Source organism: Hemiscyllium ocellatum, chromosome 9, assembly GCF_020745735.1.
Source record: "Hemiscyllium ocellatum isolate sHemOce1 chromosome 9, sHemOce1.pat.X.cur, whole genome shotgun sequence".
Taxonomy (NCBI): Eukaryota; Metazoa; Chordata; class Chondrichthyes; order Orectolobiformes; family Hemiscylliidae; genus Hemiscyllium; species Hemiscyllium ocellatum.
The window spans coordinates 22140953-22156947 of record NC_083409.1 but is presented as its reverse complement, the minus strand read 5'-3'; positions in this window follow the sequence as shown (position 1 = coordinate 22156947).

Genomic DNA, 15995 nt, shown 5'->3' with positions numbered 1-15995 from the left:
ACTTGACTGCATTAATTTTTACCTGATCAGGAATCTGGGTAGCGGGTGGCCACCGAGACCACTCCCTTTCGTTCACACTTCTGCCCTAACATCCCCCCCCCCCCACCCAAAGAACACTTCCCTTTCACGTGGAGCAACCCTCCTTTTCAAGGTCCGAGGGGGTTTCCCTGTATGAAAGCAGCCATTGCCTCCAATTGGTTCGCAGCCATTGGTAGCCTGAACCTTCAGCTGGTTAACTCCAGCAGAAAGCTCACCAACGTGGTGCCTAATTGCCAGAAGGTCTACTGAGCTTTCCCATTCTACACAGACCTTGCACATTCCTCATCCAAATTCTTCCCCTTTGGGCTTAACCCGAGAACGGGTGGATCCCGGTCCTCTTCCCCGCCCCCCCCCCAGCCCTTTTAGCCTATCCAGGGATCGTGACGCTGACTCTGCAAAGAGGCACCAACCTCTACACCTCAAACTGTGCTCCTTAGAAGAAAAGGCTAAGATGAGACTTGATAAGGAGGTCTTCAAATTCACAAGTGGAGAAGCTGCTCCCACCCAGAAAGCAACAAGAATGAGAGGGGATGGATTTAAAGTGACCGGCAAATGTAGCAAAGGGGATGTAAGAAGGCATTTTTTTCACATGGAAGGATGTGAGAGGTGGGAGTGTGGAGTCCGCTGTCACACACTATAGGGTCCACAATCAGGGGCGATGCATTCAATTCCCCGTTTGGTTGCAATCATCGCCAAATGGTAAGTTACTTCAGTGCAATTAATTCTGTCTTAATTACGTCACAGTGGCAGTGGTTAGCTCTGCTGCCTCACAGCGCCAGGGACCCAAGTTTGATTCCACCCTTGGGCAACTGTCTGTATCGAGTTTGCATATTCCCTGCACATCTCTTTGTTCCAGTTTCCTCCCCAGGGTCAGAAGATGCGCAGGTTAGGTGGATTGGCCATGATACATTGTCCAAGGGATGTGCCAGCTCGGTGGAATAGCCATAGGAAATATGGGGTTACACAATGGTTGTATGCTTTTGAGCGTCGGTACAGACTCAATGGGCCAAACAACCTGTATGTGCACTGTAGAGATACTTATAATTGGTTAGGGAATGGAATGCATTGCTTCTAAATATGGTGGAGGTAAATTCAATTGAGGCATTCAAAAGGGCATTGATTAAATGGACACAAATGTGGTGTGCAGGAGATTGACATGAGGAAATAGATTCAGTGATGGCACAATGGGCCAAATGGCCTTCTGTATTGGAACAAATCTGTGCTTCAAATGCATTTCAATAGAAATTACACTTGCACCTCATAACTGCTTTGCAACAGGTGAATCTAGCTAGGTGCTGCTCAGTGACATGACCATGCTCAAAACTGCCCTCTACAAAGTATTGTGGGCACGTACACTGAGCAAAATGAACTGCACCAAGCCTTTGGTGGTAATGGCTAGCAAGGAGGCAGTGTGTGAGGGGCACCAACTTGGGAAAACTACCTACATATTCGTGGGGGCAAGGGATTCAACCTGGGACAATCACAGGCATAGGTCCCTCAACGCAGGGCCTCCCCCTCCCGAGTGAATCATCAGAATCCGAGGAAACCTTCCAAAAGGTCACTCAGAGTGCCTCTGGTGGAGTCAACTCAGGGAAGCTGGTGTGTGGCAGAGGGAGAGATGGTATCTGTGCTCACCTTGGATCAACCCTGCATTAAAATCCTACTCTGTTAGTGTGCCACCACCCTTACAAAAGGGCAGAATCGGCAAACTTATGAAATGTCAAGTATTCAGGAGCTATTTTCGTAGAAAACACCAAATCTAGCCTCTATAGCACTCACTCCAATGGACTCAATGCCACAGACAGCAGTTGCCAAACTCAAATAGCAAACTGAAAGTTATCATTGTGCCCAGATATGTGGGGTTTTTGGAGGGTGGGAGGGGAGGGGTGTGGGCAGTGAGTGAGGTAAGGGATCCTGCATTTCATTCTTGCTCAAGTCCCTGAAAAGGGATGTCGAGCTCATTACCAAACTGTACCTTAGCAAACACCTCGCGCCTTTTTACCCCATATAATAAACTACTGATGTCTGACTCACGAGAGGAGGAGGTGGGGGTCATCCTGCTTATATTACAAGCGTAGTAATCCAGTCAGGAGCAAATTACTGCAGATGCTGGAAACTGTACTGAAAACAAAAATGTGGAAACCACTGCGGGTCAAGCTACATTCAAATGTAGATGAACAGTCAGCAAAAGACCTTGGTAATGTTCTGGGGACCCAAGTTTCAATCCTGCCATGGCAGATGGTGAAATGTGAATCCAATACATATCTGGAATTAAAGTCTAATGATATCCATGAAAACACTATTGATTAGATTAGATTAAATTCCCTACAGTGTGGAAAAAGGCCCGTCGGCCCAACCAGTCCACACTGACCCTCCGAAGAGCAACCCACCCAGATCCATTTCCTTCTGACTAATGCACCTAACAATACGGGCAATTTAGCATGGCCAATTCACCTGGCCTGCGGGAGGAAACCGGAGCACCCGGAGGAAACCCACACAGACACGGGGAGAATGTGCAAACTCCACACAGACAGTCGTCCCAGGCTGGAATTGAACGTGGGACCCTGGTGCTGTGAGGCACCACTGAGCCACTGTGCCACCCCACAGGGTTGGGGAAAACTCACTAGGGTCACTTATGTCCTTTAAGGAAGGAAAATGTCTTCCTTACCTGGTCTGGCCTACTTGTGACTCCAGACCCACAGCAATGTGGTTGACTTTTCATTGCTCTCTGGACAATTAGCGATAAGCAATGAATATTGTCTCAGCCAATGATGTGCCTCAACAAGTAAAAAAGAACATCCATGCTACTGTGTACCACCACTGAGTGCCATTATTATTAACAGCTTGCCAATTCCTAAAATATGCCTTCATGTAAATGCAAAAAGGCTCCACTCTCCTTCACCTCTGGCTACTCCCATCTACCCTGCCAACAACCAATAAGAAAACATCAAACACTATCAGCTCATTCCTTTACCTGCCCTGATCCACACCTGACTCACCCGCATCACACGCCCTCAATCTCGATCCCAGCTATTTGCACCAAGGGTTGAGGAAAGAGAAATGGAGGTAATGTGGGCTTGATGGTAAAATGGGAAAGGAGGGGAGGGGAGGGGAGGGGGCAAAGGAAAGTGAGAAAACGGGTGAAGAGGAGGACACAGTTTGTAAAGGAGTGAGTATAGGGGAGTAGGGGATGAAGGGGTAAGATGGTGAGAAAAAAAAAGAGACTGATCAGGAAGAGGGGGTGAAGGGGGGAGAAGATGAGGCAAAAGGGGCGAAAGATGGGGTGAAATGGGGGGAAATGGAGGGGAGGGGAGAGACAGTGTGGGGGGGAGGGAGACAGGGTGAGGGGGGTGAGAGATGAGGTGAGGGGGAGAGACATGGGGTGGGTGGGGGGGGCGGGAGATGGGGTGAGGGGGACAGAGACACGGGGTGAGGGGGAGAGATGGGTCGATGGGGGGATGAGACACAGGGTGGGGGGAGAGACAGGGTGAAGGGGGGAGACATGGGGCGATGGGGGGATGAAACACGGTGTGGGGCGGGAGAGACGGGGTGAAGGGGGGAGAGACATGGGGTGGGAGGGGATAGGCATGGGGTGGGAGGGGAGAGACAAGGCGAAGGGGGGGGAAGAGATAGGGTGACGGGGGGAGACAGGGTGACGGGGGGAGACAGGGTGACGGGGGGAGACAGGGTGACGGGGGGAAGACGGGGTGACGGGGGGAAGACGGGGTGACGGGGGGAAGACGGGGTGACGGGGGGAAGACGGGGTGACGGGGGGAGACAGGGTGACGGGGGGAGACGGGGTGACGGGGGGAGACGGGGTGACGGGGGGAAGACGGGGTGACGGGGGGAGACACGGGGTGAAGGGGGGAGACACGGGGTGAAGGGGGGAGACACGGGGTGAAGGGGGGAGACACGGGGTGAAGGGGGGAGAGACACGGGGTGAAGGGGGGAGAGACACGGGGTGGGGGGGACAGACCAGGCAAAGGGGGGAGAGACAGAGTGAAGGGGGGGAGACGGGGTGGGGGGGGGAGGGAGAAGGGGTGAGGGGGGGAGGGAGACGGGGTGAGGGGGGAAGAGACGGGGTGAGGGGGGAAGAGACGGGGTGAGGAGGGGGGAAGAGACGGGGTGAGGAGGGGGAGAAATGGGGCAAAGGGGGGGAGAGAGACGTGCCAAAGTGGGGAGAGACAGGGCAAGGGGGGAGAGACGGGGCGAGGGGTTGGAGAGACGGGACGAGGGGATGGAGAGACGGGACGAGGGGATGGAGAGACGGGACGAGGAGGGGGAGAGATGGGGCGAGGAGGGGCGGTGCTTGGGATTTGACAGCCTCCCCAGGAAAAGGATATGGCCACTCGATGACCTTCCTGGCGGATTTCCTGACGATGTTGTCCTCCCCGAACAGGAAGAGAGACCTGTTGGCTGTCAGGCAGTTGTGTCGGACCGGTATGGGGTTGTACAGCGCCATGGTGCGGGCTCTCTGGGCCCGGGACTGTTTGAATCCTCCAGGACCCTGTGCCGCTGCCGCTGCCGCTGCTGCCACCGCTGCCGCTGCTTCTGCCGCTGCCGCTGCCGTCACCCCAGCCCCAGGCACCTCATGTCGGCTCCGAGGGTGCTCCGAGCCCGCGGGGTCCAGCGACATCCCGCTCACCGCCTCCCCAAAGCGAGCCATCCTGCAGCGTAGAGAGAGGGAAAGGGGGCATCAGACACCGTCTGAGGGAGGGGATGGAGGTGGAGGGGATGGGGGTGGGGTTGGTGGAGGGGCAGTGGGTAGGCACTATCTGCGGGAGGGAATGTCAGACACAATCTAAAGAGGAAGGGGGAGGGAGGGAGAGAGATGGGGGGGATAGACAGAGAGAGAGATCAGACACTGTCTGAGGGAGGGGATAGGAATGGGGAGTGGGGTTGTGTGCGAGAGAGAGAGAGAGAGACCATCTGAAGGGAAAGGGGATAAAGAGGGGGGAGGGATAAAGAGAGAGAGAAAGGGAAATAGAGAGGGGGGTGGGCAGGCACTATCTGAGGGAGGGGGGATAGAGAGAGAGAGGGGTCAAATGCTGTCTGAGGGAGGAGATAGAGATGGGGGTGGGCAGGCACTGAGGGAGGGGGTAGAGAGGGAGAGGAGAGAGAGAGAGAGAGAGACTCAGATACCATCTGAAGGGAAAGGGGAAAAAGAGGGGGGAGGGATAAAGAGAGAGGTGGGGGTCAGACACCTTCTGAGGGAGGAGACAGGGAGAGTAAAGTGAAAGGGAGTTCAGACACTGCAAAGGGGGTTTGAAAACAGAGATGGAGGGGGTATAGACAGGGATCAGACACTGTCTGGGAGAAATGGGGGAGGAAGAAACATAGGGCAAAGTGGGGGGGAACAGTCAGATGGAGAGGGGTTATCAGTCACTGTCTGGGGGGATTACATAGAGAGGTGGGGGGAAAGGTCAGACACTGTCAGGGGAAGGGGGGGAAGAGAAAGAGGGAAACATGGAGAGTATAGGAGGTCAGACATTCAGTGCGGTGGCATAGAGAGAGAGAGAAGATAGGGAACACAGAGATGGGGGGAGGTCTGGGGGGTTAGAAGGGAGCAACAAAAAATGGTGGGAGGGAGGGGAAGGAGAGGGGGGAGGGGGGACAGAAAGAGAGGGGGAGGGACAGAAAGAGAGGGGGAGGGACAGAAAGAGAGGGGGAGGGACAGAAAGAGAGGGAAAGACAGCAGCTGTACCAGGCAGTGTCCAATGTAGGGTTGATGAGGAAGGGAATGTGATGTGGGGCCTGAGTATGGGTGGAGATAGGGAGTCGAGGATGGAAGTGGAGAGTTGAGGGAGGGGAGAGATCAGACAGGGTCCAGGTGAGGGTGAGGGAGTGTGGGCTAGAATGCAGGTGAAATTAGTGTCTGTGGGAGAGATAGACTAGGCATATTTGGGAAGGAGCAGAAACATAGTAAAGGAGAGAGATAGAGGAGGAGAACAAAATAGGGAGATTGGGGATAGAAAAGAGAAGTAGGAAGAGGTGGAGGTGAGAGAGAGAGAGAAAGGGGTTAGAGAGAGAGTTGGGATGGGGAGGAGGAAGAGAAAGTTGTGGCGATAGAGAGACACAAATGGGTGGAGGGAGCCAGATTTGGGGGCATGGAGAAAGGGGGGGGGGGGAAGAGAGAGGGGTAACTAGATTAAGGACAGAGAAAAGGAGATGGGTAGAGAAAGAAGGAGGGAGAAGGGGTGTCAGAAGGGGGAAAAAGAACGAAATGGGGGGGGGGGGGGGGGGGAGAGACAGGGAGAGAGAAAGAAATGGAGAGATCCTGTTTCACACCACAAAAGGCTGCCTGAGCTTAGGAGGCAAAACCTTCAACAGTCTCAGTCAAACAGTGCAATAAGCACCTTTCCCCAGCCCCCAGTGATGCAAAGAGAAAAGGAGGATGTGGACTGGGGGGGGGGGGGAACCAAATACAAATACAAATACAAATACAAATGAGCAGCCCTCCCCCACAAAACACACACATTCAGCCAGGACCCGCTGAACATCAGAAGACAGAGAGAGAGATAAATGTGGAATAAATTCAAACCCTGCTAGAAACAGCGTCGGTCTGGGGGGTGAATTGTGGCCGCCGTGAATTGAGGTTTGAAGGATTATGTGAAAATACCCCCCCCCCCCCCCTACCTCCCTGTACCTCACTCACTGTGTCCGGAGGCTGAGGGAGGGAGGGAGATGCCGCTCCGGGTCTCCAGGTGGTCTCCGGCCTGGGGACCCTCTGCACCTTCGCTGGGAGGGGTTTTTTTTTGGGGGGGTGGGGGTGGTCACTGTTTGTAGGACAGGACATCCCAGTTGTGAGTAACCCAGATACAGCCACATCTTGCAATCGGAGCCCAGTATTACCTTCCCTCCATACAGCATTCACCATCGCCTTTAGCTTCAATACGGTGCCCCTGCTTATATATATATATTTTTTTCCTCTCTACTCCTCCCCCTAATCACACACAACTGCCCCCCAACCCTCAAATAAAAATATGTACTGACTCCCAGGTAGCTACCAGAATATAAGCAGACAGGCCCCTTCAGAACACTACAATCTGTGTGTGTGTGTGTGTGTGAGTGAGAGAGAGAGAGAGAAACTGCCTCTCCTTCTCCAAATGACCCCCCTCCCTCAATAATCCTCACATCCCCTTCCCCGGGGAAGGTGGGTGATAAGAGGCTGCTCTCACCCGCTCTCGGAGCATCCACTGCCTCTTGCCGGTTCTCGACAGAAGGACCGATCCACCCGCGGAAAAGAAGCGCCGCTCACCTCCTTCCCTCCCTCCCTCCTGCCAATAATAAATTAATAACACAACACAAAAGGGAAACGGAGACAATAATGCTGCCCGGTTTACTTACTCTGTGAGAGCCCCCCGCCTGGAATCGAACCCGGGACGCAAGGGAGGGGAGGGAGTGAGGAAGGGGCGGGGTGGGAGAGGAAGGTAGGGGTGATGGCTCACGGCAGGATTCACATGGAGAGGGACGAGAGAGAGAGATACACAGCCTGGCCAAGGAGAGTGGGGTCTGTCAGAGACACTCACACTGCCGCCTATGGATGGCAGAGGGATTGTGTGTGTGTGTGTGTTCAGCGATGGGCTCACAACTCGCCTTGGGGGAAAGGGAATACCTCATCCAAACCTCCTCCCCCCACCCCCCATCTCCAAATTGTCCAATCCCCTAACACGCCCCCAACCTCCTCTAACACCTCCCCTACAGACCAACCTCCAGTACTTATCCCCACATATTTTGGAGTTATGAAGATGTACAGCACAGAAACAGACCCTCCAACCCATCCAAGCCGATCAGATATCCCAACCCAATCTAGTCCCACTTGCCAGCACCCAGCCCATATCCCTCCAAACCCTTCCTATTCATATGCCCATCCAGATACCTTTTAAATTTGCAATTGTACTAGCTCTTGGCCCTATACTCTCACCCCTGCCCTAACAGCCCTGCCCTCAGTGCACCTACCTTCAACCCAAGCCTGAGTACTCCATCTGACTAAACCACACTACCCCTACCCCTTACCTAGTACCTATGCCCACAGCCAACACCTCTACTATATGTCCACCCCCTTGTAATTACACCCACACCTCAAAAGCCCCAGATACATATACCCACACTGCCAACATAATTCCACCTCGCATCTACACCTGCCCTCCTAAAAACTAAACCCACACTCCAAAGCCCCCTGCCAAATCTCTCGTATCCTCTCATCTGCACACACAATCTTCCCAAAGCCATTCATTCATCAGCCCTGCCTCAATCTCTCACCTAACAATTCCTATAAAATATTCTAGAAGGACTGCTTTGAATTTGGGCTGCATCAAATCTCCCCTCAGTCAATCCCTATGTGCCTCTATAAGGTTCCCTTTCAGGCCATCTTATATGCTTTAATAAAGATCTCCCCCAGTCACTCCCTAAACAGCTCTGTAAGACCTGCCTCATTCCTTATGATATCAATGAGTCCTTTATAATTCTCGATAAGGACCTCACTCAATCCCTGATAACCCTCAATAACATTGTCACTCAGTCCCCTATAATCCTTCATCAGGACCTCTCTCGGTCCCTCATAAATCTCAATAAGGATGCTGCAATCCCTTAAAACTCCCTTAAAGCCTTCTCCCAGTCTACTGTAAACCTTGATAGTATCCTCAACCAGACCTTATAACCCTCATCATTACCTCATTCAATCCTTGAGAAGAATCCTTTCTCAGTACCTTGTAAAGAACCAAGCAATTTTTTTCTTTTGAACTATAAACTGGAAGTGGAAGTAGAACTGAAAATTAACAAAATCAGGAGAGTTTATGCAACTGCAAGGTTTTTTTGTGGGATTATGTGGTGTACCCTTTATCAGCATAAGATTATTTTACTTTATGGGGCTGAGACATGGTGTCACTCTGTGTCATAAAAAGTCCAAGTGCGTTTGAGGTAAGGAAAGACTGCCTCATGACAACCTTCAGATTGGTTCAACTGCAGTTTGTTACAAATCCATGACTGCAGTACACTCAGAGGCATCCAGTGGTCTGTAAAAGGGTGAGATCTTTCACTACCTCGAAGTGAAAAAACAATAGCCTTAAAGACTCAGAAAAGAAAGAATTCCAATACTAGAAATCTCCTTGCCTGCCCAATCAGCTATTAAATTGAAGATTGACTATCGCTCATTGTGTCACCATCATTGAAAGAAATCAAAAGAACTGTGAATAACAACACATCGTATGTGCTCTGTACTTTTGATCTACAGAATTTATTTGCCCTGTTTATATTTTTCCACCCATAATATTTCTGTCAAGCCATCATTTTTTTTGTCATCTTTTTGGAAATAAATGTGTGTACGCTTAGGGTTTTAAAGAGATAATGCTTAAATTACATAGTAGTAAATGAGTAATCCATTTTTGTTTGAAGTTTGTTAAAGTATAAGTTTGTTTACAGTGTATGGAGTTATGTTTTGCTAATGACAAAACTCAGTATAAATTACTTTGGAACTGAATAACAGTCAGTCAGGGAAATTCATCACCTCGGTAACTTAATTGCTGTAGTTACACATTTGTAATGGCTTGTAGAATAATGGAGCTTGATTATTGGCATACACTCCCCAGTGTTGCATCCTGAAAAATATTTGGGGACTCAGGGTCCAGGACGTTTTCAGGCTAAACAACATGAGATTGGACTTGGGATAATAAAAGATGACAGGACAGATATCGGGTTTCTAATACTAGAAGATAAAATGAGAATGGCAGTAGCGAAAACCATCCTGCAGTTGGAAAAGACATCCCTGACTGATTTATAAGAATTAACAAAAGCTAAACTGATAGAACCAATAATTGAACGAGAAGTGGAATGGTTGGCCAGAGCTAAGGCAGCAGAGTTAATTGAAATATTGACAAAGTTACCTGAGACTGACTGAAATATAGCAGAGACCACGTGTGCCAAAAGATCTTGAGAAATAAAAAGAAAAGAAACAAGGTAAATAGGCAAAGTCTTTTCCCTGGGGTCAGGGAGTCCAGAACTAGAGGGCATAGGTTTAGAGTGAGAAGGGAAAGATATAAAAGAGACCTAAGGGGCAATTTTTTCACACAGACAGTGGTACGTGTATGGAATGAGCTGCCAGAGGAAGTGGTGGAGACTGGTACAATTGCAACATTTAAGAGGCATTTGGATGGGTAGATGAATAGGAAGGGTTTGGAGGGATATGGGCCGGGTGCTGGCAGGTGGGGCTAGATTGGTTTGGGATATCTGGTCGGCATGGACGGATTAGACCACAGGGTCTGTTTCCATGCTGTACATCTCTATGATTCTATAAAAGACACAAGAAAATGGATTTAAGGGGTTGGAATACGAGATTCAGCAGAGGGAAAAAGATAAAGAAAGAAAAAAAGGTAGAGAAATTAGGAATGTTAACTTAAAATACTAAAATGCAAAAAAAGGTTTTCAGAAGCCAAAACCTGTGGAAAACACTAGTCATAATTATGGGTGTAAGGAAATATTTAACTTTGTACAAGCCCTGCCAAAATTTGAGGAAAGGTATTTGGAGGCATTGTTCTTGTTGTTTCAGAATACAGCAAAACAAATGAAATGACCAAAGGAAAATTTGGCACTGTCCATGCAGGGCAAGCTGACTGGTCAAGCACATGACATTTATGAAGCACTATCAAAATGAGTTTTTTTCAGATTATGATAAAAAAGTTATTCTGCATGTGTATGAGTTATTTCTTAATGCATATAGATGAAAGTTTTGAAATTTAATGGAACAACAGAGGCAAACATGCATTGAATGTGAAAATCTAGCAAAGTAATTTTGATAGAGGTAATATAGGCATCAGGAATAAATACCATATACAAAGCTCTCGGTGAAATTATTCACTTAGAAGAATTTAAACACTTCTCTTTGCAATAAGAATCCATGTTGAAGATAGACAGGTAGCAGGATGGCTGATGTCTAAGAGCTAATCCATAAAAATCAACATTTTGTTTTAAACCTCGCACTCATAAACATGAACACTTCACACAATCTAGTCTACTGTATTCACTGCACACAATGTGGTCTCCTTTACATTGGGGAAATGAAGGGTAGATTGGGTGAGTGCATACATACTGTCTACAAAAAAAACACTCTGAGCTTGTAATTCCTTGCCGCTTCAACACACCACCTTCTTCCCTGGGTAACATCTCTGCCTCAGGCTTGCTTTGGAGCTCACACGAACGATAAGGACAGCTCTTCATTTTCTGTTTGGGAGCCCTGCAAACTTCTAGACTTGATGCTGAGTTCAACAATTTTAGGACTTGAGAACCTTTCTTCATGGTCTCTTCCACCCCCACATATCACACCGTGCCATCAAATGGGCTGCTACCACATACCTCCATTGATAGCTGTTAATAATCCCCATTAGCAGCTATCATTCTTGTAGGTTGGTCTTTATCCACTCCTCTGGTTGTCTGACCATTTTTCTTTCTTTGGGCTCTACCTCCACCAAACCTTTACCCTTACCCCCTCTGTCCACCCTAGCTTCTGCATTAAAAGAAAATCCTTTCCCTAGCTACTATCATTTTTGAGGAAGGGCCACTGAACCTGAAATGTTAACACTGAATTCTCTCAACGGATCCTGCCAGACCTGATGAAATTTTCCAGCAATTTTGGTTTTTGTTCTTTTTTGACATGCGAAAAATAGAAAGTGGGGACAATTAAAGGAAAGCAAATAGTCAAGGTAGAGAAAAGGCAGATAGGGAATGTCTCAAGATCTTCTCCTCCTATCAAAAAGGAAGGTGCTGAGGCTGGAGGTGAAAGTCAGAAGTGTCTCCATTGTAATAAAGTGGCATATCTTCATTCAGAATGCTGAAGATTGTGAGGGAAACCAATGAGACTTATTGTAGTCCAAAAAGCGAATTCACAAGAAACATACCATTGACGAAATCGTAGCTTAAACTACACCGAAGAAATCAGAGATGAACACGGTTGTGGATGCATGGGAGGTAGATGAGAGATATGAAGGGTTTTTTTCTCAAAAGAAAAAGTAATCCTTTTTTCCTTCAAATAATACAGCTAACCCCATGAAGAACACAGGAGCTACTCAATTTTTTTTCTGGAGAAGGACACAGTTTTCCCTCCTGAGATGGTAACACTGGGGAAAGTCTTCATAAATGGAATAAGTGGAAAGTATATGCTAGCTCCATTTTGCAAAGTTCAATTGGAGTGTGATTTGGAAGAATAGTGCTGGCAGTTCTTGAGAAATGATCATACGATGGAGCTAACTTATACCTTGTTAATGATTTGATTAGAGTGAAGCTTCCAACCTCTCGTATAATCACAGCCAGTCCAAGTGAATTTAAAAAGATGGAACAGTTACAGGAACAGGTTCTAGGGACTTTCACATTGTGTGTAGTGGCTGAACAATATCCATCACCATCATCAACAATACAGCAAAGTTATGGAAGGGTAGTTCAAATTTCCTTTAGGATGGTGGAGAATTCAAGAGAAGTGTTTAACATGCCTTGATTAATCGAGGCTCAGGGAGAAGATCCAGAATTAAGTAGGTTTGCAAAGACAGCTCGTACTAAAGCTGAAGGAGATCCAGGGTATTACTATACTACAAACTGAATTGTGATGAGGAAATAGAGATATCCTTACAGATTTGCAGATGAGGCATGGACAGTTCTTCATCTAAAACTACTGCCACCCAGATATCATACTGTATCATATTATAAGGCACTACCTCTTTACATTGACTACACAGAATACGGTCCGATCTATGATTTTCTTTGCTATTGCAATATGCACCTCTCTATCTCAAAGTCGATATAGAGAGGTAAGCTGATCAGCCAACAAGATGTTTCTTTGTTCTCGCCCCAACATCTTCTATTTGAAACAGCCCATATATTTTGCCTCTTTGGAAATAACAAATTTCCCTGTTAAAGATTAGATTCCCTACAGTATGGAAACAGGCCCTTCGGCCCAACAAGTCCACACCAACCCACCGAAGAGTAACCCACCGAAACCCATTTCCCCCTGGCTAATGCACCTGACACAATGGGCAATTTAGCATGGCCAATTCACCTGACCTGCTCATCTTTGGACTGTGGGAGGAAATCGACACAGACATGGGGAGAATGTGCAACCTCTACACAGGCAGTTGCCTGAGGCTGGAATTGAACCTGGGACTCTACTGAGCCACCGTGCCAAGAAAGGATATTATTAAAGGTAGAGAGAGTTCAGAAGAGATTTATCAGTATATTGCCTGATATAGAATTTGCATAATAAAGAAAGTTTTTTCACTGGAGTGTAGGAGTTTGAGTGATGACCCTATAGAGATTTGTAGAATTATGAGGGCTATAGCCAGGGTTCATTGTAGGTGTCTTTTCCGCAGGATGGGGAATTTCAAGACTAGAGGACATAATTTTAAGGTGAAAGGAGAGAAATTTAAAAATGACGAGGCAATTTATTTACACAGAGAATGGTTCACATGTGGAATGAACTTTCCTGAGGAAGTGGTGGATGTGGGCACAGTTACAACGTTTAAAAGACATGTAGATAAATACATGAATAAGAAATATTTGGAAGGATATGGGCCAAGCACAGGTATTTGGGATTCGTTTGATTTGTGAGCATGGTTAGCATGGACTGGTTAGGAAGGATATTGGTAAGGAGAGGGTGCAGAAAAGATTACCAGGATTTTGCCAGGAATGGAGGATTTAAGTTATAAGGATAGGTGGGGACATTTTTCACTGGAGCATAGGAGGTTGAGGGGTGAACTTACAGAGGTTTATAAAATCAGGAGGGGCATAAATAACATGAATAGCAGATGTCTTTTCCCTTGAATGGGGGATTTCAAGACTGGGGGACATATTTTTAAGGAGAGAGGAGAAAGATTTTAAAAAGACATGACAGGAATTTTTCTACACAGAGTGATTTCAGTGTGGAATGAATATCCAGATGAAGGTGCAGATACCTAAAAAAAACATTTAGATAAGTACATGAATAAGAAATGTTCGGAGGCATATAGGCCAAGTACAGGCATGTGGGACTAATTTAGTTTGGGATCGTGGTTGGCATGGACTGGTTGGACTGAAGGGTCTGTTTCTGTTCTGTATGACTCTATGACTCTATAACAGTTTGAAATTCTTTTGACATGGGTGGCTCAGTGGTTAGCACTGCTGCCTCACATACCAGGGATTTGCGTTCAATTCCACTCTGGGTGTTCTGATTTCCTCCCACAGTGCAGGTTAGATGGATTGGCCACGCTAAATTGCACATAGCGTTCAGGGATGTGCTGGCTAGGTGGGTTAGTTATGGGAAATATAGGACAGAGGGATGGGTCTGGGTGGGATGCTTTTCCGAGAGTTGGTGTAGACCAGTTGGATATAATGGCCCATTTCAACACTGTTAGAATTCACTAAAAGGTGGGACTACTTTAGTTTCGGGGTTATGGTCATTATGGACTGATTGGACCAACGTGTATGTTTTCATGTTGTATGACATGACGACTATGACTATAACTGGTAATTAATATGGCCACGGGTTCATAAGAATGTAGTGCACTCCTGTAAAACATACCATACATGTAAGATATTGGGTAAACGTCAACATCAAATCAAACCAGCACTTTTGATATCCACAACAGTTTTTGGTCGTGCTAATAGTGAGTTAGAAGGTATTTAGGACCATCACCCAAAATAAAAGCAGGGCATCAATCTAACCTTACAGTTATCTTATCACGGAAGGCCATTATAACTAAAAGTATCAGTGCTGGGGCCACAATTATTTACAATATATATGTTAACCGACTTGGATGAGGAAAGTGAATGTATAATTGCCATGTTTGTGATGACACAAAAGTAAGTGGGAAGGCAAGTGATAAGGATGACACAGAGTCTGCAGAAGGGTACAGACAGGTCAAATGTGTGGGCAAGAACTTGGCAAATGGATATAATGTGGGAAAATGTGAAGTTAAGAATACGGGAGCTGAATGTTATTTAGCTGGAGAAAGACTGCACAAAGCAACAGAACAGAGGGATTGTGGACTCGTTGTCCAATCACAAATATCGAGCATCTAAGTTCGGCAGGAGACAGGAAAGGCAAATGGAATGTTGCTAATTTTAAAGGGAATGGGGTATAAAAGTGGAGAGGTTTTGCTAGACCCATAACAGACACAAGTCAGACACACAACCCTCTGAGAGAAGAAATTCCTCCCCACCTCAATCTTAAATCGGAGGCCCTTTGTTCTGAGACTCTGCCCTCTGACCCTAGACTCTCCCACGAGGGGAAACATCCTCTCAGCATTTACCCTGTCAAGCCCCTTAAGAATCTGAAATGTTTCAATGAGATCATCTCATCATTTTTCTAAACTCCAGTGAGGAGATACCGTACCTTTGCTCACAAGACAAACCCTCCACACCAGTGATCATCCCTGAGAAGATCCTCTTAATTGCCTCCAGTGAAATAATATCTTTCTTTAAATAGGGAGACCAACACTGCTCTCAGTACTCCAAATGTGGTCTCACCAGCACCTTGTACAGTTGCAGCAAGATTTCTTGTATTCCAATCCCTTGAAATAAGGGCCAGTATTCCATTTGCCCTCCTGATTCCCTGTTGCACCTGTGTGCTAGCTTTCTGCATTGCGTGGACAAATATCCCCAAGTCTCTTTGTGTTGCAGCTTTCTGCATTTTTACTCCATTTAAATAATATCCTGTTCTTTTGTTCTCACTTCCAAAATGAACAATTTCACAATTTCCCACATTATACACCATTTGCCAACCTTTTGCACGCATACTTAACCTCTCAATACCTCTCTCTAAACTGTTTGTATTCCTCTTGCAGCTTGCCTTTCCACCTATTTTAGTGGCGACTGCAAATTTGGCTACAGTACAATTGCTTCCTTCCTCCAAGTCATACTGTCACCAGTTGTGGTCCCAGCACTGATCCCTGTGGACCTCAATGGGGCTAATCTGAGAAAGAACCCTTTATGCCCTCTTG